Raw genomic sequence first — 25,915 nt, 5'->3', positions numbered from 1 at the left:
TTAATCAGGAAGATTTATTGGATGAAAGATTGTATTTTTAGTTAATCACATCAGAGATAATTAACTTATTAAATAAATCTCTCTCTATATAAAGCTGAAATTGTCTGTGTATGGTAGGTTTGGTAGACTTCAACTAACACTATCTCCTCCTAGACTCTGCGGCGCAAGTTGACCAAAATTGAGAGTATGATAGAAGAAGGCTTGCTCTTACTTCCATAGAAGAAACAATTCAAATTGCACCATGTTAACACCAAAAATTGTTTACATCAAAAAGGTGCTTTTTTTCTATGAAAATCCCTATTTTTTACAATTTTTTTACTGCTGTGTCGCCATTTTTCGGTGTATTTCAACCAGAAGAATTTTCACTTAAAGCAACATTTTTACTTTTCAAAACATTCCAATTCTAAAGGGTCAAAACAAACCTGAGCAACGCCGGGCGATACTGCTAGTATAAATATAAATGTCTTCATTGATGATAATGATGATAATGATGGTCATCATTATTATTATCATCATGTTAACATCCATTTTTTTCCCTGCTTGCATGAGTCAGATGGAGATTGCCGAGGTTGCTATTCTGTTGTCAGATGCCCAACCTATTGCCAACGCTCGCCTGTTTCCAAGCAAGGTAATATTTCCCCATGGCTGAACATGTTATCACACATTATTGCCGAATCAGAACATGTGGATGTGTACAGGTGTTAAAAGTATGAAACACCTGGTAAAAGTATTTCAAAAGGTGTTAATAGTATGAAACTCATCACCAGCAAATGGTGTACCAATACTGTGGAATATGCATTTGATTTTGCTGTGAAACATAGACACAAAAACCCATAGCTATTCACATGGCAAATATAATGAAACTTGGTGATAAACTATTTCTAGAATGTTGCAAAAATATCACCAAATTGAATTCAGTAATATGATTATTGATAATGCTTGCATTCATATGCTCTCTCATCTTCAACAGTTTGATATTTTAGCATTGCCAAATATTTATGTGAAAATTCTAAGCAACATTGCCGCCACTGCAATTGCTGGAAAGTGCTAATATTGTACCTGGCCAAAACATTGGGGACTCCTATGCAATTTTTGAAACTGGTCCTTCAAAATTCAGGTCACTCTATCCAAGGTAAGAACATTGTCAACTCCACGGGTATGTTATTAGCCAACTGCGACACGCTAGATTGCCTTGGCTGCTACAGATATGCTTCAATGATTTGAGACCCAGTAACGAAAGTGCTGAAGACTTAGAGGCTTCACACACCATTTGCTGACAGTACTTCCCTCTATCACAGATGCTAGTGAAGGGTTATGGCTCAGTGGTCAGAGCGTTGGGCTTACAATCATGAGATAGTATGTTCGATTCTCGGAAATGAATTGCAACATCACTTGTGCCAAGCTGTATCAGCCTTTGCCTTTCCCTTGGATAACATTACTGGGTATGGAGAGAGGATGCTGGTATGCATGAGCAATTGCTGGTCTTCATTAAAAAAAGGAAAAAAAACCTCACCTGGAGCTGTATCTTTCTGGATGCAATCCCATGGTCATTCATGACCGAAGATGGTCTTTATGCTTTACCCTTTATTGATGCCATCATCTAAAATCTTTAATCAAAAGGCAGCATTGGTTTTATTAATTAAACAAGAAATGTCAAACCATGAAAAATCTTCAAAAACATTATTTATTAGTTATCCAAGATATTTGCTATTGTTGTTGTTGTTGTTCATTTGAATCGCAATTTGAGTTAATTAATTAATTAACTGAAGAAGATATTACACATAATCCTTAGTCTTTAATCTGTATTAAAATCTCATGACACTCATGAAAGAACAAATATTCCCTTAATCCAAAGGCAAGGTATCCCCTACAGGTTGTTTGTAAATAGTTATTACTTGAATTTGCAAGCATGGCTATGTGGTTCGGGAGCTTACTTTCAAATTATGTGATCTCAGGTTCAGTCATACTGCATGGCACCTTCTACTATAGCCCTGGACCAACAAAATCCTTGTGTGTAGATTTGGCAGAAGGAATCTGAAAGAAGCCTGTTTTGTATAAATATATTCATACAAATCATCATCAGCATCATTGTTGTCATTTAACGCCTGCTTTCCATGCTGGTGTATATATTTTATATACTGTTTCCTCATTAGTCAAGGGCCATCTGGATATATATACAAACCCAAAGGAATCCTTCTTTTACCTGAAGCCTTGCTGCTGTGCCTGTAAATGTATGAAGAACTTGCTAGAAGCTCTGTGGAGATGGCAAGATCCGAAAAAAAAAATTTTTTAAAAGAAGAATTCCAACTACCCAATCAACTGACTTTATATATACATTGAGATTATATATATACACACACACACACATAAACACACAAGCAAACATTCATAACATTTGCATAAACCTACCACACTCTCGGAGTGGTTGGTGATAGGAAGGGCATCCAGCTGTAGAAACTCTGCCAGATCAGATTGGAGCCTGGCGCAGCCATCTGGTTCGCCAGTCTTCAGTCAAATCGTCCAACCCATGCTAGGCATGGAAAGCGGACGTTAGACGACGATGACTAGTAGTTTCATGTGATGAAGAAAACTTAGACAGCATTTTGTAACATGTCTAGTGCCTTCATGTAATCCTCGGGCTCTGCCCATATGGCATAACAAGCTATATATGTATGTAGTGGTTAAGTGTGTATGTAAACAAATACGTAAACCGATTCATGATTGAAAGGAATTTATTTACAGGGTTATAGATACACTACATACAAATGTAGGCAACTGCTACGAGTTGCTAGAAATACAGAGTACATATTAGGAATGAATATGTTTGAGTGTGTGTGCGTGTTTCATTTGAAACAGTAGTCTATCGGCACTTTGAACATTTCTCCCTGTCTCTGTCGTCTGCCAAAAACTTGGCTTGTAGATAGATCTATCTCGTCTGTTTGCTCCCGTCTGTCTGCCTCTGGTATTTCACCTGGTTTTATAATATTTGTGGCAGCTAGAAAGACAGACATACTGCAGCAGAGTTTGTACCTAAATAGGTCAGCGCTTGTCCAGTTGAACTTCGCCTGACATGATGAGGTCGGAGGTCAAAGGGAGATGATCAATCAATTTTTGACAGGACAAAGAAAACCTTTTTTTGCGCCTGTTGATCGTCGTGGTTTGGATGACCGAGAATTCTTGGATTCGGTTTCGAATCTAGGATTAGAGAAGGAAGTGTTAATTCTTACATGTATATATATATATATATATATATATATACATATATGCACATATACATGCATGCATACACGCACACACACACACACACAGAATATGTATGTATGTGGCACACTCTCTAATACAGTTTTATATGCATCTTCTGCCTCATCTTCAGTTCTTTTCTTATATATTTATTTTCATGTCATTAAATTTTCTATGTAAATCTCTGAACATCTTTGGAGTTTATTTTTATCACAAGTTTTGCTGTTGTTGTTGCTATGATATTACCTGGCATCTGCAGAATGTTGATTGTTGTTGTTAATTGTTATTGTGAAAGCTAGCAAATATAATCCTTCCCTTGTTAAAAGTTTAAATATCATTGTATGGTGATGAGGAGTTGAGTTTCCCTATACAAAAGCACTGCAAGATGAAGTGACGCATTGGAAGATGTATAGCATGGACAATACGGCTGCTACAATTGAAATGATTTTGAAGTTTGTATTTTGATGTGGAGAACTCTCTTATCAGTATTTATAAGATGTTATTGAAGCAATTCAAACAAGAAAACAAGGTGTAGGGATTAAAACGTATCTCTGGAAAATCAACTTCTGTTTTGAAAGTTAATAATGGGAGATAAACTCTGAGCAGCGTAGGCAGGAAATACATGGTGCATTCCAAAAGGTTTCAGATGTTTTCAAGAGAGAAAATTATTAATTTCAAAGAAATGCAAGACTCTAATTTCCTTCAAAGAAGAATCTTCTGACTTCAATGCACGTGTTGTAGTGCTCCAGCCACTTTATGAAGACCCCTTGGATGTTCCCTATGAAGTGAAAGTGTTCAGTACCCTTGTTACAGCCTCCTTCGTCTTCTCCTTTAGCTTGGAGAACAACCAAAAATCACAGGGAGCAATGTCTGGACAATAGGGAAGGTGAGAGACGGTTTTGATACCCATCTTTATTAAGTTAATCAGATGGAATTGTGGACTGGGGCATTGTCCTGGATCTCTGGCATTTTGTGATGAAATCTCCTCAGGAACTCCCTAAAACCCTTCACAAAGTACTCTTTGTTGACTGTCTGGTCAGAGGGAGCTCTGTGGATGTAGTTTTGATGCCCTTCTGCCATAAAGGGGATCATTGTGTGCTTTTTAGTAGACTTGCTTCACCTGGCCTCTTGTGCCAACAAAAACAGGCTCAGCTTGTACAAGTGAATCTGGAGCATACCATAAGTCTCTCCAGTATTTTTGCCCTGTTTAACACAAAACTTCATTGCATAGTGAGCTTACAAATTGTCTTCACATCCCAACTGCATTCTGTAAACTAGTCAGCAGTGACAAGCAGTGTTTTGTAGGGTGTGTTCAAAGTGCTGTTACAACTGACTCCTTCGATGTAGAATAACAATTTGTATCTTTACACATGGTGATTGAGTTGTTACATGAGTATAGATCATAAGAAGGAAGGAAAGTGTATAGAAAAAAGTATATACATTTATATATATACAACAGGTTTCCATAAAGTTTCCCTCTACCAAATTCATTCACAGGGCATTGACCAGCTTGGGGATATAGCAGAAGACACTTATCCAAGGTGAACCTGAAGTCACTTGGTTGCAAAGAGAGGTTCTCACTCACACAGCCATGCAGGTGTCTACAGATGATTAAGATTAAAAAAAAAAAAAAGTTAAAGGTGGAATCTATAAGAGAGGAAAACTAATTTAAAAATCAATTTAAAGTTGAAAAAAATATAGATTGCCCATTCCCTTTGCACAATGCAATTATTATGTTTTAAATGGGTTCATACATACCTGTCATAGAATATACCCTGACTAAAATCTGATAAAGATCACGTGAATTTGGCAAGGAAATGAAGATGGCAATGATCTTAATCCAATCAGGTCACTTATATAATGACTATAATCAATCATTTAAGAAAATAACTGAAAGGTGTAGCTAGAAATTGGTTGGAATGTAAAAGGAAATACAAATAAAAGATAATTTATTTTGAATCAGAGGAAACTGAAAAAAAATTCAGATATATTCAATGGTGTAAAATATCAATTTGTGAAAATCTATTACAATTTCGGCAAAAATAGATCTTGCTAAAGAAATAATAAGAATTATTTAAAAAATTTTTTTTATTCTTTAACATATTTTGGTCATTGAACTGCAAACATGTTAAGGCACCACATTGAAGTGTTTACTCAATCAAATTGAATCCAGTAGTAATTATCTTTTTAAGTCTGACAGTTATTCTATCAGCTTAATAAATTATAAGGACATAAACAAACCAACGTTGGTTATCAAGTAGTTGAAGGGCAAACAGCAAGATTTACACATGTTTAGAATCACAGAACGGACTAAACAGAACAGGAGGAGACACATGGGATGGAGAATCACTGAAGAGGTCACAGGAGGTGTGACAAAAGATTTCAGACTAAGATACTAAAATAAACACAATAATAATAAAGCTGAAGTGAAGAACAAGTATATAGTACATGAGGTTGAATGGCAAAAGGGAAAAAAAAATGACCATCCCCGACTAGATACATAGATATGTATATAAAATTGCTTCTATAATGTTTCTGTCAACTAAGTTCACTCACAAGACATCAGTCAGCCCAGGGCTGTAGTAGAAAACTCTTGTTCAGTGTGTTGCACAATGAAACAAAAGAACACAGTGGCAAAGAAAACACCTTAACCACACAGCTACCCCTGCACCTATATGGGAAGGTCTTGTTCTTATATCATCTGAAACTAATTTTCTTCATGTGCAGTTTCATCTACTGTTTAGTCCCCGTGCAATATACCCCTAACCTTCTGTTAAGGGTATATTACAGATATTGACAGTAAATTGTAGGTTTTGCGACATTTTTTAAAAGAGATAGTTACAACTGTTTTAGATCATTATGATTTTATTATACTATTATCATATATAGGCAAGGAGTGGCTGTGTGGTAAGTAGCTTGCTTACCAACCACATGGTTCTGGGTTCAGTTCCACTGTGTGGCGCCTTGGGCAAGTGTCTTCTACTATAGCCTCGGGCTGACCAAAGTCTTGTGAGTGGATTTGGTAGACGGAAACTGAAAGAAGCCCGTCGTATATATATATGTATATATGTGTGTGTGTGTGTGTGTGTGTGTAGGTGTGTGTGTGTGCTTGTGTGTCTGTGTTTGTCCCCCCCAACATCGCTTGACGACCGATGCTGGTGTGTTACGTCCCCGTAACTTGGCGGTTCGGCAAAAGAGACTGATAGAATCGGTACTAGGCTTACAAAGAATAAGTCCTGGGGTCGATTGGCTCGACTAAAGGTGGTGCTCCAGCATGGCCACAGTCAAAGGACTGAAACAAGTAAAAGAGGAAAGAGTAAAAAGAGTACATATATATATATATATATATATATATATATATACCAGAGTAAGCACATAGATGTAACATGAGGTGGAAGAAATAAGTATTGGAATAGCAGAGGTAGAGTAATGTGCTCTGTTAATAGAGCTGCAATGACATCACAAAAGCTGTTACTCAGAGTTTCACGTTCCCGTTCATTGGACATTCCCAATCAAAACTGTCTGATGAACAGGAACGTGAAACTCAGAGTAACAGTTTTTGTGATACCTTTGCAACTTTATTAATGAAGTGTATATATATATATATATATATATATATATATATATGTACATATGTGTGTGTGTATATAAATATATATATGTACATATGTGTGTGTGTATATATATATATATATATATATGTATATATGTGTATATATATGTGTATATATATGTATATATATGTGTATATATATATGTGTGTGTGTATTTATATATATATGTATATATGTGTGTGTATATATATATGTATATATATGTGTGTATGTATATGTATGTGTATATATATGTATATATATGTATATATGTGTGTGTGTGTATATATATATATATATATATATAAATACAAAATGGGACAACAAAACATCCAGATAGACGATACAAAGAAAACATGGACAGGTCATTTGAAGTTTTCTTTCCTCAGTCAAGTACCAGATTATCTCCGCAATTTTGGTTGATTATATGTAGGACATCATTGCTCTTGCCTCCCGACATATTTTCTCTTCTACTATTTTCTTCTCTTCTATTTATTCTGTATCCTTTCAAAACTTCTCCCAGATGTTACCCATTTCAGTGCATCTTGGCCCGACAGCCCTTATTATTTGTCTTCATTCATTGTTTACTCTGTTGCTGTTTGTTCATTCAAAGCCCTTAACTGCGTGTTTTGTGCTCATTGTTAATGTCCTGTTCTTATTGTGTGTATTTTACGATATATTATCCTGTACTTGTTTCTCATGTGCTTACATGTCTTCCGCTCGGTGGTGGTGTCCTGTACTTAATGTGTATTCTTTATTTATATATATACACACATATATGCATACATACATGCGCTTCGACCCTGTGATATCACACATACTTTTCTCAGACTGTTCTTTTCCTTCTTTTCCTCTTCCCTCTTCCTGATGAAGACCCGTGTTCAAACCGTCACGCCCCCCCCAGCTCCCTCTGTTTTCCATCTTAAACTGAGTGTCAAACTAATATATTGACTGTGTATGTTCTTTTGACTTTTGTTTTTTTCTTATATTTTTGATTTACCTATGTATATATATATAAAAATGGGAATATACCTTTCTGTATGCTTGTCCTCCACACCACTTGACAACCAGAGTTGGTTTGTTTATATCCTCATAGCGTAACAGCTGGCCAGAAAAGATCAATAGAACAAGTACCACGCTTGAAAAGCAAAATAAGTACTGGGTTGAATTTGTTCAACCAAAACCCTTCAATATGGAGCACCAGCATGGTCACGGCCCAATGACTGACGCAAGTAAACAAAGATAAAAGAAAACCTCCTTTATTCTAATATTGTGGGGTTTCTTATTTGTGCACATCCATGCTTGGTGATTAGGGTGTTGGAATTCACAACGGCAAATTCCTGTCTCCACCAATCTTTTATTCTTGAGCAAAGGCATTCATATTACATTGCTCAAGTCATTTCAACTGTAATGATTCCCAGCCTCACTCTGATGCAGTTCTCTCTTTCTTTCTCATTCACTCTGTCTGTCTCTCTCTCTTTATCCCCCCCTCTGTCCGTCTCTCTCTCTCTCCCCATCTGTCCCATTCTGAGTGTTCTACTTTAAGAGTAGGAGGTCTAAGAGGGTGTCAGAGTCTGTTCGCAACTACATTGGTGCCTCAACAGCTAGCAGAAACATGGTACATGTTACCTGGTCATTCACACTTGCAAGGGATGGCTGTTGTTTTTACTGTCAGAGGTGGTGGGTAGATTTGTGATATTTTGGCAAAATGGTATCCTACTGCTTGCTTCCAATTCTTAACTGGATTGACTCTATTGTAGTATAAAATCCATTTGTAGGACAGTTTTGTTAACAAAATTGTCCAACGAATGGGAATGTGAATTTCTTTTGTTATATTTCTGCTGCTTTTAGATAAAGCATATTACTCTACCTCTGGTATTTGAGTACTCTTTTTACCAACTTGTTTCACATTTATGTGCTTACTCCAGTATGTGATATATATATATATGTATAAAATCAAAATCAAATCAAAACAAATCAAAATAGATGAACATCAATGGAATTTGTATCTTTGTGGTACCAGTGCCGGTGGCACGTGGCACATAAGAAAACTATCCGAACGTGGCCGTAGCCAGTACCGCATCGACTGGCCTCCGTGCTGTGGCACGTAACAAGCACCATCCGATCGTGGCCGTTGCCAGCCTCATCTGGCACCTGTGTCAGTGGCACATAAAAACACCATCCGAGCGTGGCCGTCTGCCAGCCTCGTCTGGCACCTGTGTCGGTGGCACATAAAAACACCATCCGAGCGTGGCCGTCTGCCAGCCTCGTCTGGCACCTGTGTCGGTGGCACATAAAAACACCATCCGAGCGTGGCCGTCTGCCAGCCTCGTCTGGCACCTGTGTCGGTGGCACATAAAAACACCATCCGAGCGTGGCCGTTTGCCAGCCTCGTCTGGCACCTGTGTCGGTGGCACATAAAATCACCCACTACACTCTCGGAGTGGTTGGCGTTAGGAAGGGCATCCAGCTGTAGAAACACTGCCAGATCTGACTGGACTGGTGCAGCTTTCGGGCTCCCAAGACCCCAGTTGAACCGTCCAACCCATGCTAGCATGGAAAGCGGACGTTAAATGATGATGATGATGATGATGATGATGATGATATATATATATATATATATATATATATATATATATATATATATATATGCATAATTTAGCATTTTCTACCTTGTCCTATTTTTCTTATACATATCAACTCGTGTGTTACTTTTCAACCTTCTACATATATATAAATTAGTGTGTGTATAATCAATTTGGGCAACTGGGTGCAATATAAATTGTATAGGCAAAATTTAGTCACCACTAATTGTGACACCCAGTTGCCCAAATTATTATATACAAACACACACACACACACACACACACACATATTTATATATATATTATATGTAGAAGGTTGAAAAGTAACACATGAATTGATATGTATAAGAAAATAGGACAAGGTAGAAAATGCTAAAATAATTTAAATATATATATATATATATATATATGTAAGCCCATATGTTGCTAGAAATAAGAGTTAAACCACTTATAGTTGCATAGAAGCACATTTATATATACTGACAGGGTAGATAACTGCCCCATGAGTGAAGCAAAGCGAGAACATTGGACTGCACTGTTTCATCCTAATAGGAATTGTCAACAGTGTGTCTCCATTGTTTCCATGTAGGTATGTATGTATATGTAAATATGTATGTGTGTGTATGTGTGTATGTATATATGTAAAGAGTGAAAGTGGTTTAAGATGAAAATTGTGTTTTAGTTTGGCTGTTTTCCCCCTTGGTTAGAATTTTCCTAAGGACGAGAATGCAATGTTTTATAGTTCTTTGGCTGGAATGGACTTGGATTGCTTTCCATTTAATTCCTTTCCAGTCTTCCTGCTCCTCTGGTTCCCCTGTTATTTTCGCAATCTTCTCATAGAATCAACACTCATTACATCTGTGATAACTCCATCAGTAAAATCTAACACATAATTGGTATCAGAGTTGTTATATCCTTGTATCATTTCTCGCGATATCATTAACTTCACTCACTGCTATATATAACTTGTCCCCTTTTTAGTATCCCTTAATAGTGATAATCTTCTTCCTTGCATCTTCAACTTCCCTTAATCCCTTCATATTCCTCTTCTTATATCTCTTAAACATTCTCAAACTTGTAATCCAAATACATCAGTTCCTTTCCTTTTTCTCGCTCTTTCCTTAATGCTGTCTATTTTTCTGTCTTACAGATTTTAAATTTCTTATTCATCCTCATCATCATCACCACTACCACCACTATCATCATCATCATCATCATCACGTCAGTTGTCATTCTCATCATCATCGTATCGCCGTTATTATTCTAAATAAATGTGCTCACCATTTCTCTGTTCCTCGGCATTATTATTCTTATTTTTATTACTAATATTTTCAATCCATTCTTTGTTTCTATAGAAATCTTCTTGCAGCAAGTTGTAAGGTTTCCTTTCACTACCAAGGCTGCTGCTGTACCTTAGGAGATTATGTTTTCAAACTGAACAAATACCATTATTGCATTTGAGGAGGCACAACCTTTAGGGAATTTGCCAGCCAAAGATAATAACTCTTCCATATTCTTTACACAAAGAAATGAGCCTTTACTTGATTGATGAATCAGCTAAAAATAGCAGCCAAATCTCCCTCACATAACAACCTACTGCTGTGAAAAACGAAAGGAAAGTCACATTAGCTAATGTGTGGTCTTAGATTCATTGTATTTGAAAGCAAAAAGAGAGGATGGCATGACTGGCATGTCTTTGGCTATAGAACTAACATGCTCAGAGATGAGCTGGGGTTAAGCAAAACATCTTCTGTTCCATAGTGCCCTGCCTAAAAGGACTTGTTTTTATTTTGACATGACCTGACTTTACCAAGCAAATGGATAAGTTGTAAAAATCTTTTGAAACGTTATAAAAGCTTTAAACCTTTCATTACTATATTTCTGTTGAGATGCTCTGTGTTTCTTTCAATTAATTTTAAATTTAACAAAGAATTTAGTAAAATAGCTTAATTATTATTAAGCTTGTGTTAGGAACATAAATCATAACAAAGGTTTGGTGGAAGAGTTTTATTCAAAACTTATGGAAGCAAGACATTTGTACTCAGAGCCAGGGCTGGTATCTTAAGATAGGCGGTGAGCTGGCAGAAACGTTAGCAAGCCTAGTGAAATGCTTAGCGGTATTTCGTCTGCTGCTATGTTCTGAGTTCAAATTCCGCCGAGGCCAACTTTACCTTTCATCCTTTCAGGGTCGATTAAATAAGTACCAGTTATGCACTGGGGTAGATATAAATGACTTAATCCATTTGTCTGTCCTTGTTTGTCCTCTCTGTGTTTAGCTCCTTGTGGGTAGTAAAGAAATTGGTATCTAAAGGGTTTATATAATGTTTGATAATTAAATGATTTACAATTTTCTTCTTTCCCCTTTTCATTCAATGACCTTGATTATTGCTGTTGATGACTTTTTTGACCAACAGGATGAAAGCTAATAATCCTGCCAGCAGTGAGCTGGCAGAATGATTAGGAAGTTGGGCAAAATGCTTAGAGGCATCTCATGTCTTTACGTTTTGAGTTCAAATTCTGCCAAGGCTCACTTTGTCTTCCATCCTTTCAGGGTCAGTAAAATAAGTATCAGTTGAGCACTGGAGTCATTGTAATCAACTTACCCCACCTCCCCAGAAATACTTTTCTGCTCTAGGCACAACACCTGAAATTTGGGGGAAGGGGGCTAGTCAATTAGATTGACCCCAGTATGCAACTGGTACTTAATTTATTGACCCTGAAAGGATGAAAAGCAAAGTCAACCATGGTGGAATTTGAACTCAGAACATAAAGACAGACAAAATACTGCTAACATTTCTTATTACTTTATTGCACATAAAGGGCTAAACATAGAGGGGACAAACAAAGACAGACAAAGGGATTAAGCTGATTATATTGATCCCAGTGCATAACTGGTACTTAATTTATCGACCCCGAAAGGATGAAAAGCAAAGTCGACCACGGCGGAATTTGAACTCAGGTCGCAAAGACAGACGAAATACCTGTTTCTTTATTGCCCACAAGGGGCTAAACATAGAGAGGACAAACAAGGACAGACAGACGGATTAAGTCGATTACATCGACCCCAGTGTGTAACTGGTACTTAACTTATCGACCCCAAAAGGATGAAAGGCAAAGTTGACCTCAGCAGAATTTGAACTCAGAACGTAATGGCAGACGAAATACGGCTATGCATTTTGCCTAGCATGCTAACATTTCTGCCAGCTCACCACCTTCCCCATCTCCCCAGAAATTGCTGGCTTTATGCCAAAATTTGAAACTATTATTATTATTACTACTACAAAGGTAGTGATCTTGCAGAACCATTAGCATGCCAGGTAAAATTCTTGGTGGCATTTTGTCCATTTTTGCATTCCAAGTTCAAATTCTGCCAGAACCAACTGTATCTTTCATTCTTTCTTTTGGGGTTAATAAAACAAGTACCAGTTGAGTACTGGAGTTGATATAATAAATTTATCCCTTACCCCAAAATTTCTGGCCTTACGCCAGAATTTGAAACCATTATTATAATCAGGAAGGTTGGCAGAATCATTAGAATGCCAAGAAAAATGCTTGGTGGCATTCTGTCTGTCTTTATATTCTGAGTTCAAATTCCACTGAGGTTGACTTTGTTTCTCGTCTTTTCAGTGTCGATAAGATAAGTACCAGTTGAACACTGGGGTTGATATAATTGATGTACCCACTACCCTCAAATTGCTGGCCTTGTACCAAAATTTGAAACCATTATTATTATTATTATTATTATTATTATTGTTATTATTATTATTATTGTTATTATTGTTATTATTATTATTATTATTATCATCATTATTATTATTATTATTAAGGCAGTGAGTTGGCAGAATTGTTAGTATGCAAAATGCTTAGCGGCGTTTTGTCTGCCCTTACGTTCTGAGTTCAAATTGTGTTGAGGTCACTTTGCCTTTCATTCTTTCAGGGTCGATATATTAAATACCAGTGAAACACTGGAGTCGATGTAATTGACTAGTACCCTTCCCCCAAAATTTCAGGCCTTGTGCCTTTAGTAGAAAGGATTATTGTTATTATTATTATTAGAAAGTTGGTGAACTGACAGCATGCCAGACAAGATGCTTGACTGCATTTCTTTTAGCTTTACATTCTGAATTCAAGAGCCACTAGGGCCAACTGTGTCTTTTGTCTTTTAGGGGACCAAGAAAATAAGTACCAGTTGAGTACAGGTATCAATCAAATCAACTAACATCTTTAACCCCCAAATTTTCAGGCCTTACTGACAGGTGACGGTCATTTAGAGAATCCGTGGGCTAAGACTATGCGCCTTCATTAGTCAGTTAAAGTTGAGACAGTGTCACGTGACAACTTGCTGGGGTTGCCTGCTGGAGCCTAGCAGCAGGTATTTAAAGGAAAAAATTTGATAAGTCAGTAAGTTGTCCACTGACACTCGTTGGCGCTACATCAAAGAGGCCAGGGAACAGAAGAGAGAAGAAGAAAGAAGACATGCACCCAACACCAGAGCTGAAGACACCTCCGAAAGGGGGGGGGCGCCACGTCAAAACGGTAGAGGAGTAGGGGCCGAAACCGGACGTGGTTCCTCCTGATGATGTCTTGAGCTAACTGGATCCTATATAGGAGCTGTTGTGGTAGCAGACCACGAAACACGGTTGAAATTCCTTACTGTTAAATTGGCATATCGTGAGAGAACAATAACAGCAGAGGTACAAAACCTGAAATAAACAACCATATACACCTTAATGTTTGACATCTAGATGTATTTGCTGACCATACTCCATGAAGGTGAATTACAATGTCTATGTCAGGTAATTCAAATTAAGAACATGTAGGGTTTTTTAGCTTTAGTTCCCCAACATTAAATAGATTTCTTTATTTATCTATAAAAAAGGTTTACTTAGAGGGGACGTTACAAGGACAGACAAGGGACATGTAGAGTACAGACACACTTCACAAAGGATGCAGAGTCCGAGCTAGGATACGTGCAATGGGCCATGAAGGTATCAATGCTGCTAGATGGGCTCGCTCGGAAGAAACCCAACGTAGCATCGATGCCATTATTGGGTCTTTGGCAGATGAGAAAGGACAGGAGATCCAAGGTCAAGATGAGATATGTGAGGTCTTTCACAAGCACCTTGCCGCGTTGTTCAGGAAGGGCGGGACGCTGGACCACGGAGACACCTTACAGCGTTTTCTGGCCAGCGGCCCGTGTCTTTCGGCTCGTGATGCTGAGCGCTGTGAAAGACCAATCACAGCCGAGGAGAAGTACTTTCTGAGTGCCCTGGGGATAAGGCACCAGGTCTGGATGGTCTACCTTACAAATTTTATAGTAGTATGCCAGACTTGTTCAGGAACGTACTGGCCCCAACATTAAATACTTCATTTAATCTGGTTCTCTACCAGATCTATAAGAAACATTAAATGCAAATTCTATGTAAGACTAAATTGCAGGGTATTATTCTATGTCCACATAGTATTCAGGATATGTATGTGTTATCTCTGAAATCTTGATAGTGTCTCTGATGTCCATGTAGAGTTTTTGATGTCCATCTAGTGCCTGTGATGTCTATATAGTGTCTAAGATATCCATGTAGCATTTGTGATGTCCATGTGTTTTCTATGATATTCATGTAGTGTTTGTGTTAACCATGTAGTGTCTATGTCTGTGTTGGCCATATCATATTTATGATATCCACTGTAATGCCTATTATGTTAATTCACATGTAGTATCTGCAATATTCAAGTCCTGTCTGTGATTTCCATTTACTATCTAGCATCCGTTTACCATGTAGCATCTATGATATCCATGTAGTGCCTCTGATGCTCATATGCTGCTGATAATGACCATGTAGCATCTATAATGTCTATATGATACCTATTTCTTGGATTTACAATCCAGTATACAAAAAAAATATTCAGGTCAGTAATAACATAGAAATATTATTTCAAATATCAAAACAACTATTTAAAGAAAACCTTTGGTAGATTATCAGGAAGTAATTTATCACTTAGAAAAGAATTTCAGCAGCATAATCTCAAAGTTACGTTTCATACAAAAAGCTGAATAATTATGCATACAACAAAATCTTTGGTTTAAGAAAATTTGCCTTTCGGAATTAAGCTGATGAATCAAAACAAAGCAGAAATTTGCAAATGTTGTACAGTCTCATTTTCACTGAGTTTAGCAAGAAAATTACGACTCAGGACTGTAAATAAAAATGCCTGAATAATAGGAAAAAACCTATGTCAAAAACTGCTTCTTGACAATGAATTATTGAACTTGTGTAAAGATTCAAATGAAGATAAAAACAAAGATATTGATGAGAACATGAAAAGTGAAAATTCCAAATGTAACTGGTGTTAATTTACTGGATCAAGTTTGCAAATTATAGAGGTAAAATGTGAAAAGAAAAATAGTTGTTATCTTTTTAGAAATTGGGGAAAAAATGAGAATTGTTTTTAAGCTACAAGAAGCAATTTAAAAAGGAATGCACTTTTGAAACCAATTCTTACAGAAAGCCAAGAGTGAGAAAAGCTATGTTGAAGCCTTCCAATAAAATTATCCCAAAGCCACAATTACCAAAAATAAAGAAACAGGCTAAAGTTAGATGTAGCTTTTGATTATAAGAGAACTCGGCTTCTTCAGGGATATCCATCACCTTCCAGATATAGAGATAGATGAGCAAATAAGAAATCGAATATTAGAAGAAATAGATTTTAAAAGTTGGAGGGTCACATGCAATTTTATGCATAATCAAAGGGGTAGATCAACAAGTAGGAATGTTAACTTTAGAAGAAACAGATTCCAAAATAAAAGGAAATAGAAGCTGAGGACTGTTAATCAATTTTCAGATCAAAACCTGGAATCACATTGGCATAAGATGGATCCCACTCCTGAGAAACCATAAATAATCCAACTATCACAACAAGGAATTAACATCGATGCAAATAGATGTTACCTTTATTCTGTAAAGGACATGAATTCACACCAACTCTTCAAAAATTTAGTATTCTAGAAATTACAGATGATATTTTGGAAATCCATAAAAGACAAGCAGAATAACAACATTTTAAGTTTTCCTTTTGTGAGTTCTGCTCTGAAAAAGATAGAATTAAGGAATTTTGTGAACATATTTTGAAAATTCTATTTAGAACAACAGAAATGGGACAAACAAAATCCAAATTCACTGCATAACGATGAACACACCTGACTGAGATTCAAAATTGGATGAATATTTAACCTTTTAGTGTTTAAACTGGCCAAAACCAGCCAAAATTAATTCCTCCTTATTTGTTCAAACTGGCCAAATCTGCCCGTATCCTGCTGCTCTACAAAATCGCTAAAAAAAATAAACAAATTACGTTCTTGAATTCTTGTAGCTTTGAGATAATGTAAGATGAAGCATTTCCTGCCTTTATTCAAGCATAAATACTGTGAAACTGTTTAGACCACAGGGTTTTTTCAATGTCTGAAGAGAAGTCTGTTCCTTAGTTTTTAATGAAATGGTGTCAGTAAGTAGCGATTCCAACTTTGAAGGTTTTACTCTTGACAATATCATCATCATCATCATCATTTAGTGTCTGCTTTCCATGCTAGCATGGGTTGGACGGTTCAACTGGGGTCTGGGAAGCCAGAAGGCTGCACCAGGCCCAGTCTGATCTGGCAATGTTTCTACGGCTGAATGCCCTTCCTAATGCCAACCACTTCGTGAGTGTAGTGGGTGCTTTTTACATGCCACCGGCACAGGGGCCAGGGGAGGCTGGCAAACAGCCACAATCGGATGGTACGTTTTACGTGCTGGAAACGAGTATTTTGTCTTCGGACTAATCTGATTTTGATATTAAAGAATATTCATAGGACGAGGAAGATTTTGAGAATGAAAGTGATGAAAATGATATTGTAAACATGGCAACATGGTCAAAGAATACAGTAACATTCACTATTCCTGATTTCACAGAAAACACTGGTGCACAACACAATTTACCTCCTGATGCTCAACCATTGGACTATCAATTTATATTTTTACCAGAAAGCTTTTTTGAAAATATTATGAAGGAAACAAACAAATATGCACAACGTATAATTTCTATTCATGGACATCCACTATGGCAGCCAACTTATATTGCGGAAAAGAGCATTTTTCACAATTAATATTTGGTGTTAAACAGCTTCCTACTGGAGTCGATATAAGGTATGATAATCCATATATCTGAAGTATAATGTCAAAGATGAGGTATTCGAAAATATCTCAGTATTTACATTTAATTGATTCTGCTAATGCCCTCAGCAAAAACGACCCAAAATACGACCCCCTATACAAAGTGCGTCCTGTAATCAATTTACTCCTTAATAGTTATTAAACTGTGTATCTACCTGGGAAAAATCTCAGTGTAGATGAAGCCATGATAAGGCTATAAGGGCAGAGTACATTTTCAGCAGTACATGCCTGTCAAACCCACTAAATGGGGGATCAAGGTATGGGAAGTTTGGGAATCAGACACTGGATAGTGTAGATTTCGATGTTTACACAGGTAATAAATATAATGGAAACAGAAGAAATGGATTGGGACATGATGTAGCATGGTCTCTTACTGAACCATTTCACAATCAGCACCGGCATCTCTATTTTGACCGTTTTTTTTCATCAGTGGCTTTGGCAGAAAATCTTGCCCATGTAAGTACTTACCTGTGCAGTACTGTTATGGGTAACCGTAAAGGTTTACCCTGTGAAATGAAAACAAAATTTAAAAAAAAGAAGAGGAGAAATTTTACTAATGCAAACGGAAAACTTATTAGCTACTGCTTTCAAAGACAAAAGACAGATTTTATTTCTGTCTACTAATGAACAACTTGGTGTTGGTGCAGAGGGGAAACCCCTAGTGAATATTTGTATAACAAATGTATGAGTGGGGTTGGAAAATTTGACCAATGTCAGGCATATTACCCAGTTGGTCGACCTGGAAAGAAATGGTGGAGGTATATTTCGTGGTTTTAAGTTGATTTAACTATAGTTAATTCATATATTGCATATGTAAAAATCCACAAAGTACCTCCGCCACCAAAGGACTACGACCATTTGAAATTTTGGGTTGACATCACATCTCAGTTACGCGAGGGCTTTTCTTCTAGAAAGCAGAGAACTGGGAGAAAAACAAAATTAACTGAGGCAGATGTCAACAGAGAAAATACTGACATTCATAAAGTTGAAAAGATAAATAGAAGGAAAAAAGTTTGCAGACTGTTTGCTGTAAAAAAGGAAAAACTGCAAAAGTGTATCAGATTGAGATGGGTTCCTTTTGCAAAGTGCCCTTGTGTAAAGGGTGCTTTGGGCAGTTAACTATATTATTTTGTAACTACATTATTTTATCAAATAGTCCTTTTCATTTTATTATAAATAATATGTGAAAGTGGGAAATGCATATTAATTTTCTGTATGTTATACACCTGTATTCACCTTTGTCTCACCTGTTAATGAACTTTTTTTATTAGATGCATTCTGTTACATAAATGCATTAAATTGTATAAGAGTACACAGCCAATGGTATATTGACTTTCAGGAGGTGCATGGCTTAGTGGTTAAGGTGTCAGCACCATGATTGTAAGATTGTGGTTTTGATTCCTGGACTGAGTGATGCGTTGTGCTCTTCAGCAAAACACTTCATTTCATGTTGCTCCAGTCCACTCAGCTGGCAAAAATGAGCAACGCTGTGATGGACTGGTGTCCCGTCCAGTTGGGGAACACATACGTCATGGAAACTGGGAAACCAGGCCCAAGAGCCTAGCTAGGCTTTAAAAGGGCGCATTTATTATTATTTCTTATATTGACTTACACCTATTATTTATAATAAAATGACACGAATATTTAATAAAATAATACAGTTACAAAATAATTTAGTTATGACATATTTCTGTCATAAAACTGCCCAAAGCACCCTTTACACAAGGGCACTTTGCAAAAGAAACCCATATACGGAGTCTCAATCTCATACCCTTTTGCAGTCTTTCAATGAAAATGTTTGAATGAAATATAGAGAAAGAATAAAATCTTGCACTGATCACACCTGTATTTTAATTAGTTCAAATTAATGTACCTCATCTTGAAAAATGTAAAATTGTTGTCGGTTGACATATGGAATAATTTTAGTGACAAACCAAACAAGTAAAATGTATTAGGAATATAAATTTTAGTGTTTCTTCATAATGTTATTGTTTTTACACCTGTTAATTAAATTTACCTGCTCATAAAAGTCAAATCTAATCAGAAAGATCAGCTACAATTATGTAACCACTGGCATATAAGCACCCATTTACAAAATTTCATATCTGTATGTAGAAAATTAACAAAGTTACAAACAAATATTGTGGCCACCCCTCTTGAACCTGAATAAACCAAAATTAATGTGAACAGATAAGCATTACATTTCACAAATTAATCTGAAGACTAAACGGTTAAAAGAAAGTGACAATGGAAGTTCAGTTCTTATTATGGTCACAGAGCGTTATGGCAGCATTATACTGAATATGCTAAGAGTAGTACATATGGAGAAACCAAAATATCATTGCCTACAAAAATTATAAAACAATTCACTGCTTTAATAAATTTATATAGAAAATGGTACAAATTTTAAATGTAGAACAAGAAATTCCTGTGGATTACTAAAAATAAATAGGCGTAGGAGTGGCTATGTGGTAAGTAGCTTGCTTACCAACCACATGGTTCCGGGTTCAGACCCACTGCGTTGCATCTTGGGCAAGTGTCTTCTACTATTGTCTCGGGCCGATCAAAGCCTTGTGAGTGGATTTGGTAGACAGAAACTGAAAGAAGACCGTTATATATATGTATATATATGTTTGTGTTTGTGTGTCTGTGTTTGTCCCCCCAACATCACTTGACAACCAATGCTAATGTATTTATGTCCCTGTAACTTAGTGGTTTGGCAAAAGAGACCGATAGAATAAGCACTAGGCTCACAAAGAATAAGTCCTGTGGTCGATTTGCTCGACTAAAGGCGGTACTCCAGCATGGCCACAGTCAAATGACTGAAACAAGTAAAAGAGTTAAAGAATAAAAGTACAGTGGTCATCGAAGCATGTAAAATAAGCAAGGAATAACTAAACAAATATACTTTCACCAGACGATTCATATTTGAGACCCGTTGTAGTAGACCTGACACATTTGACATTACTTTGCAGACATCTTGTTGGAACCTTTCCTGACATTTATACCAAAGTTTGTAAGAGACAATCTTGATCATCTCTCAATTATCTATGAAATACAGTAAATAGAAATATCTATGTTACTTCATTTGATCTTGTGAACTAATGTAATAATACTCCAAACAAGTGTGGAATAATAAGTATCATTTGCTGTCTAGACTGATTAATTATGAACTGCCAGACTATAACAGGTGGAAATCAATTTCTTTTAGAGAATAACTACTTCCTGTTTGGTGACACAGCCAAGCGACCACAGTCAAGCATAGCTAGAGGCAGCAAATTTGCACCAACTGAGATTAATCTCATTTTGGGATGTCATGAGTTAGGAAATGTATGAACAACTGTCACACATATCTGGAAATCTTTTCAGTGGTTTATGTGAAAGGAAACTGGAAAAGGTTCATTGATAATTATCTTATTTCTTGAAGGGAAAAATTTTCATCAGCCAAATGAGTTTTAAAACCTTAAAAACAATATAAACTTCACATGTAATTTACTGTTGAGTACAATAATAACAGATTCTACTTGTACAGTTTTATATTTAAGAGATGAAGAATTATGTACATTATTTACATTTGACAGATATTTGTCCTCATCTTGTTTGTTGGTAACACAACATTTCAGCTGATATACCCTCCAGCCTTCTTCAGGTGTCTTGGGGAAATTTCGAACCTAAGTTCTCATTCCTAAGGTAATAATAACAACATCAAAGAATACCTTAGGAATGAGAACCCAGGTTTGAAATTTCCCAAAGACACCCTGTTGAAGGCTACAGGGTATATCATCCGAAACGTTGTGTTAAAAACAAACAAGATGAGGACAAATATCCGTCAAATGTAAATAAGATTCTACTTGTTTTTGTATATATTGGTGGTAATGGTGAGTTAGAAACTGACTCATACTTTAGCCCTTTAGTATTTCAATTGACCATATCCAGCCAAAATATTCTATTCTGTCTTCAAATAAGTCTGTTCTGGCCTCTCTCACCTACCATATGTCATTTAAAAAACAAACAATCACATCATTGGCTGTGTAAAGTTCAGGGAATGTGGAGCATTGTTATATGGGAAAAGGTTCTCATTGAAGATGAAAGGAAGAGTCTATAAGAGTTGTGTGAGAGGTGCAATGGTGTATGGGAGTGAGACATGGTGTCTGAGGGAGAGAGAGAGAGAGATGGTAATTTAGAGAAGGACTGAGAGAGAGCAATGGTGAGAGAAATGTGGAGTGATAAGAGGAGGACTGAGGACTTGATGGGGATGCTGGGGTTGGAGGAATCGGTGGAATGGTTGGCAAGGGTGAATGGAGTGAGGTGGTATGGGCATGTGTTGAGGAGGGATGAGGAACGTGTTCTGAGGAGGATGATTGCATTTGAGGTAAACGGAGTGTGAAAGTGAGATAGACCGAGGAAAATGTGGAGGGGACAGGTGGAGGAGGAGATTGGGAGGGTTGGCTTGAGAAGGGAGGACACCCAAAACCAGGAAAGCTGGCGAGATGATGTGAGAGTGCTTGCCATGGCATTGAGGTAGATCCGGCCACCCCATTTAATGGGCACAAAACCCAGATTTAAAACATTGGATGATGATGATAATGATGATGATATATTTGTATGTATGTATGTATGTATGTATATATATATATATATATATATATTATATATATATATATACATATACACCATATGAACTATGATGTAAAAAATATGAGAAAGATATGGTATATAATTCTTTTTGTGCAGGGGTTCCTTGAGACATGTAATATATATTTCTTTACTACCCACAAGGGACTAAACACAGGGGACAAACAAGGACAGACAAACGGATTAAGTCGATAACATCGACCCCAGTGCGTAACTAGTACTTAATTTATCGACCCCGAAAGGATGAAAGGCAAAGTCGACCTCTGCAGAATTTGAACTCAGAACATAACAGCTGACGAAATACGGCTACGCATTTCGCCCGGTGTGCTAACATTTCTGCCAGGTCGCCGCCTTCAAGACATGTAATATATTTTAAGGGTTATGCAAGGGTAAAACGGTTGACAAACACTGCTTTAACCTCGCATCACCTTGCACAAAACCACATTCCCTCAATACATCTCCTCCCTCTCAATTGAAGGATTTTGTCTTGCAAATTACTTGGCGATCTTATCAGTGCTGGGGCCATGTAAAATGCGGTCATTCCCCTCTGCAAAGTGGTTGGCATTAAGAAGAGCACCCAATCATAAAAACGATGCTAAAGCAGACAAAGAAGCTTGGTAGTCTTCTGGTTTGCCAGCTTCTGCCAATATGGAAAAGTGATGTTAAATGATGATGATGACGACGATGATGGGGAGGGGAGGAGGAGGAGGAAATTAAAGAAATATTTATTAAAAGAAAATATCTTTTGAATTTAATCGATAATGAAATTCAAAGAGCAAAACAAATTGACGTTGAAGAACTTTGGGGGAAAAAAAATGTTTAAAATGTTAAACAGTATATTTCAACCTTTAACCTAAAGAATGCAGAAGTTTTTATAAATATTCATCCAAAACTATCTATATTATTCCGAAACCAAAAGGTGAAAAAGTCATGGAAAAACACCCAATCATTACAAGCAAAGTAATTTTAAAAAAGACTTTGACAAATACCAAACTACATATAACAACCACAGCTGTAAAAGTCAGTGAATATAACTAAATAAACTTTAAAGTATACAGGTATTTACTAGAAGGTTCTGAATTCCATTTCAAGGAAGGATCTATTTTCAAAACTAAAACTATATCTTTGTTTGTTCTAAAAATTTAATACATATTTTGGCGTGCAAAAGTTGCAGACACTATTATATATGCCAAACTGGCTTGATCTTATGTAAAAGAGTGACATTATATCACCAGCAAATTGGGCAATAAACAATAAAAATTCACCTGTGTTAGCATATAGATTATTGGGGAAGACAAACCTTGCCAAATTTTACTATTTTCCCTCTTTGCCCCTGAAGTGATTAAAGAACAGAACAACAATGTACTGTGTTTAAATTGGGATATCTTGAGTGATTTAGTAATACTCATTGAAATAATTTAGTGACATTCTTCCTTATTAATGTTTATTAAGTAACTGGTTCCATGTCATCAAATATGATGGCTAATTGTCGTATTTTATGTATAAAGAAGGTACATAAATAAGGTGGTGAGCTGGCAGAAATGTTAGCATGCCGGGTGAAATGCTTAGTGGTATTTCGTCTGCTGTTACCTTCTGAGTTCAAATCCCGCCAAGATCAACTTTGCCTTTCATCCTTTCAGGGTCGATAAATTAAGTACCAGTGAGACACTGGGGTCAATGTAATCGACTTAATCTCTTTGTCTATCCTTGTTTGTCTCCTCTATGTTTAGCTTCCTGTAGGTAATAAAGAAATAAATAAGGTACATAATAATCAGTTACAAACATTTACATACTTCCCTTATACACACACACACACACACACACATGTACACACACAGAGTTGAAATGCTGCTTGATTTTTCTTTTCAGCATTGAATGTTGACCATCCCACTTCCATTGCACACACACACACACACACAAACATTCACATGGCTGCCTTTTACAAACACACACATATACTGATGCAGAGTTGAAATGCTGCTTGACTTTTTTCGCCATAGAACTTCCATCATCTCACTACCAAGTTTGCCATTACCCCTTCCATCCTTATTCATCTATTACCCCTTTCTTTCTCATTCATATGTTGTGACGGAGAAATACACAATAGTATTATTACAGTAGACAACATAATGGAAATTGTCTGTGACTATGTTGTTTTTGAAATTATGTAAAAGAATTTAGTGATCATGAAGATATTCAAGTACGTTACATTCATATTCAAGTACATTTAAAACCTGTGGAAAGTATCTATGACTGAATTTATTATGAAGCATACTTTGAAATTACACAGAACATTTAATGATTGATCATATTCTAAAATTAAGTAAAAACTTTTAGTGCAGTTTTTGCCTTGTATTTTTCCTATAGGATCTGAGTTATGTGGATGTTTTAAAATTTTCAAACACACACACAATCTCACACTCACACACACACACACACACACACACACACACACACAACACACACACACACACACACAAAGATATACATATATATATATATATATATACTTTATTCGTGGGATTGCAAGACTACCAGTGGTTTCATGTTGGAAGGGATATCTCTCACAACATGAAATTAATGGTAGCCCGATGACCCCACAAATAAAGAATACTTATCCACCAATGTGGTGTTGAGTACTTGTCACTATTTGATATTCACACACATCTTTTATTTTTTACTTGTTTCAGTCATTGGACAGTGGCCATACTGGAGCAATGCCTTGAACGACTTGTTTTAGTCAATTCAAACAACCCTAGCATTTATTTTTTTGTTAAGTCTGGTATTTATTCTATCAGTTTCTTTTGCCAAACCACTAAGTTACAGGGATATAAACACCAGTTGATGGGGGGGGGGGACAAACCCAGACACAAAGACATACACAGATATACATACATACAATGGGCTTCTCTCAGTTTCCACCTGCAAGATCCACTCACAAGTCCTATATACATATATATATATATGTACATACATACATACATATATATGTATGTATGTATATATATATATATATATGTATGTATATATATATATATGTGTATGTACATATATATATATATATGTGTATGTACACATATATATGTGTGTATTTATATATATATATATATATATATATATGGTGGCTGCCCCCTCATTATTGAGAATGGCCATCGCACGAAGCTTAATCAATGTTGTTATCGTGCAATGCCTGTGCAAGAAGATTTTTTTTAAGTGAGAAAAGGCTGTGCACTGAGTTAATCCCACTCACTAAGCAACAGCAGCCATAATCTGAAAAGAAGAACATGTCAACATCATCGGTAACCACTGAGCTGCAGGTTTTATGTCGGAGTTATCCCAGTTACCTGAGTTACCTTCTCCTAGAAGGATGCTCTAACAAAGGCTGGGAGTCCTTCACTCCCAATGGTTTAACTGCTCGATCGGGTATTCAGTCCAATTATTTCTATGTCCTTGCGCATGATTCAGCCTTAAGACATTTATTGGATGGCCGTTGACTCTCAAGAGTTCCTCCACCCTTTGACGGGTGTTGTTTTTCATCCCACAGGGTGTCCAATAAACACCCTCCTCACCAAGCAAGTTTGGTGGAGTTGCCGGTTTAGTCGCTGCCGACCCGACCATGCAACAAGTTGTACTGGGTTATATGTTACCAGTAGCA

At 36.6% G+C, this 25,915-nt stretch overlaps 1 protein-coding gene and 1 long non-coding RNA gene across 2 annotated transcripts in view; one reads left to right on the top strand and one right to left on the bottom strand.

Annotated features, from left to right (window-relative positions):
- Window positions 1-25,915, top strand: part of LOC115215496 (cytosolic carboxypeptidase 6-like) — a 538,012-nt gene that overhangs the window by 20,041 nt on the left and 492,056 nt on the right. The gene's annotated exons all lie outside the window — the stretch shown is intronic.
- LOC118764932 lies at window positions 73-24,368 on the bottom strand. The gene is made up of 4 exons (XR_005000771.1): window positions 24,247-24,368; window positions 7,308-7,318; window positions 3,805-3,806; window positions 73-84 (listed from the first exon to the last, which is right to left on the bottom strand). It is a non-coding gene; the product is annotated as an uncharacterized LOC118764932 (long non-coding RNA).

This window comes from Octopus sinensis, linkage group LG9 (assembly GCF_006345805.1).
Source record: "Octopus sinensis linkage group LG9, ASM634580v1, whole genome shotgun sequence".
Lineage (NCBI taxonomy): Eukaryota > Metazoa > Mollusca > Cephalopoda > Octopoda > Octopodidae > Octopus > Octopus sinensis.
Note: the sequence above shows the minus strand (reverse complement) of the source record. Positions and strands in the feature narration are given on the sequence as shown.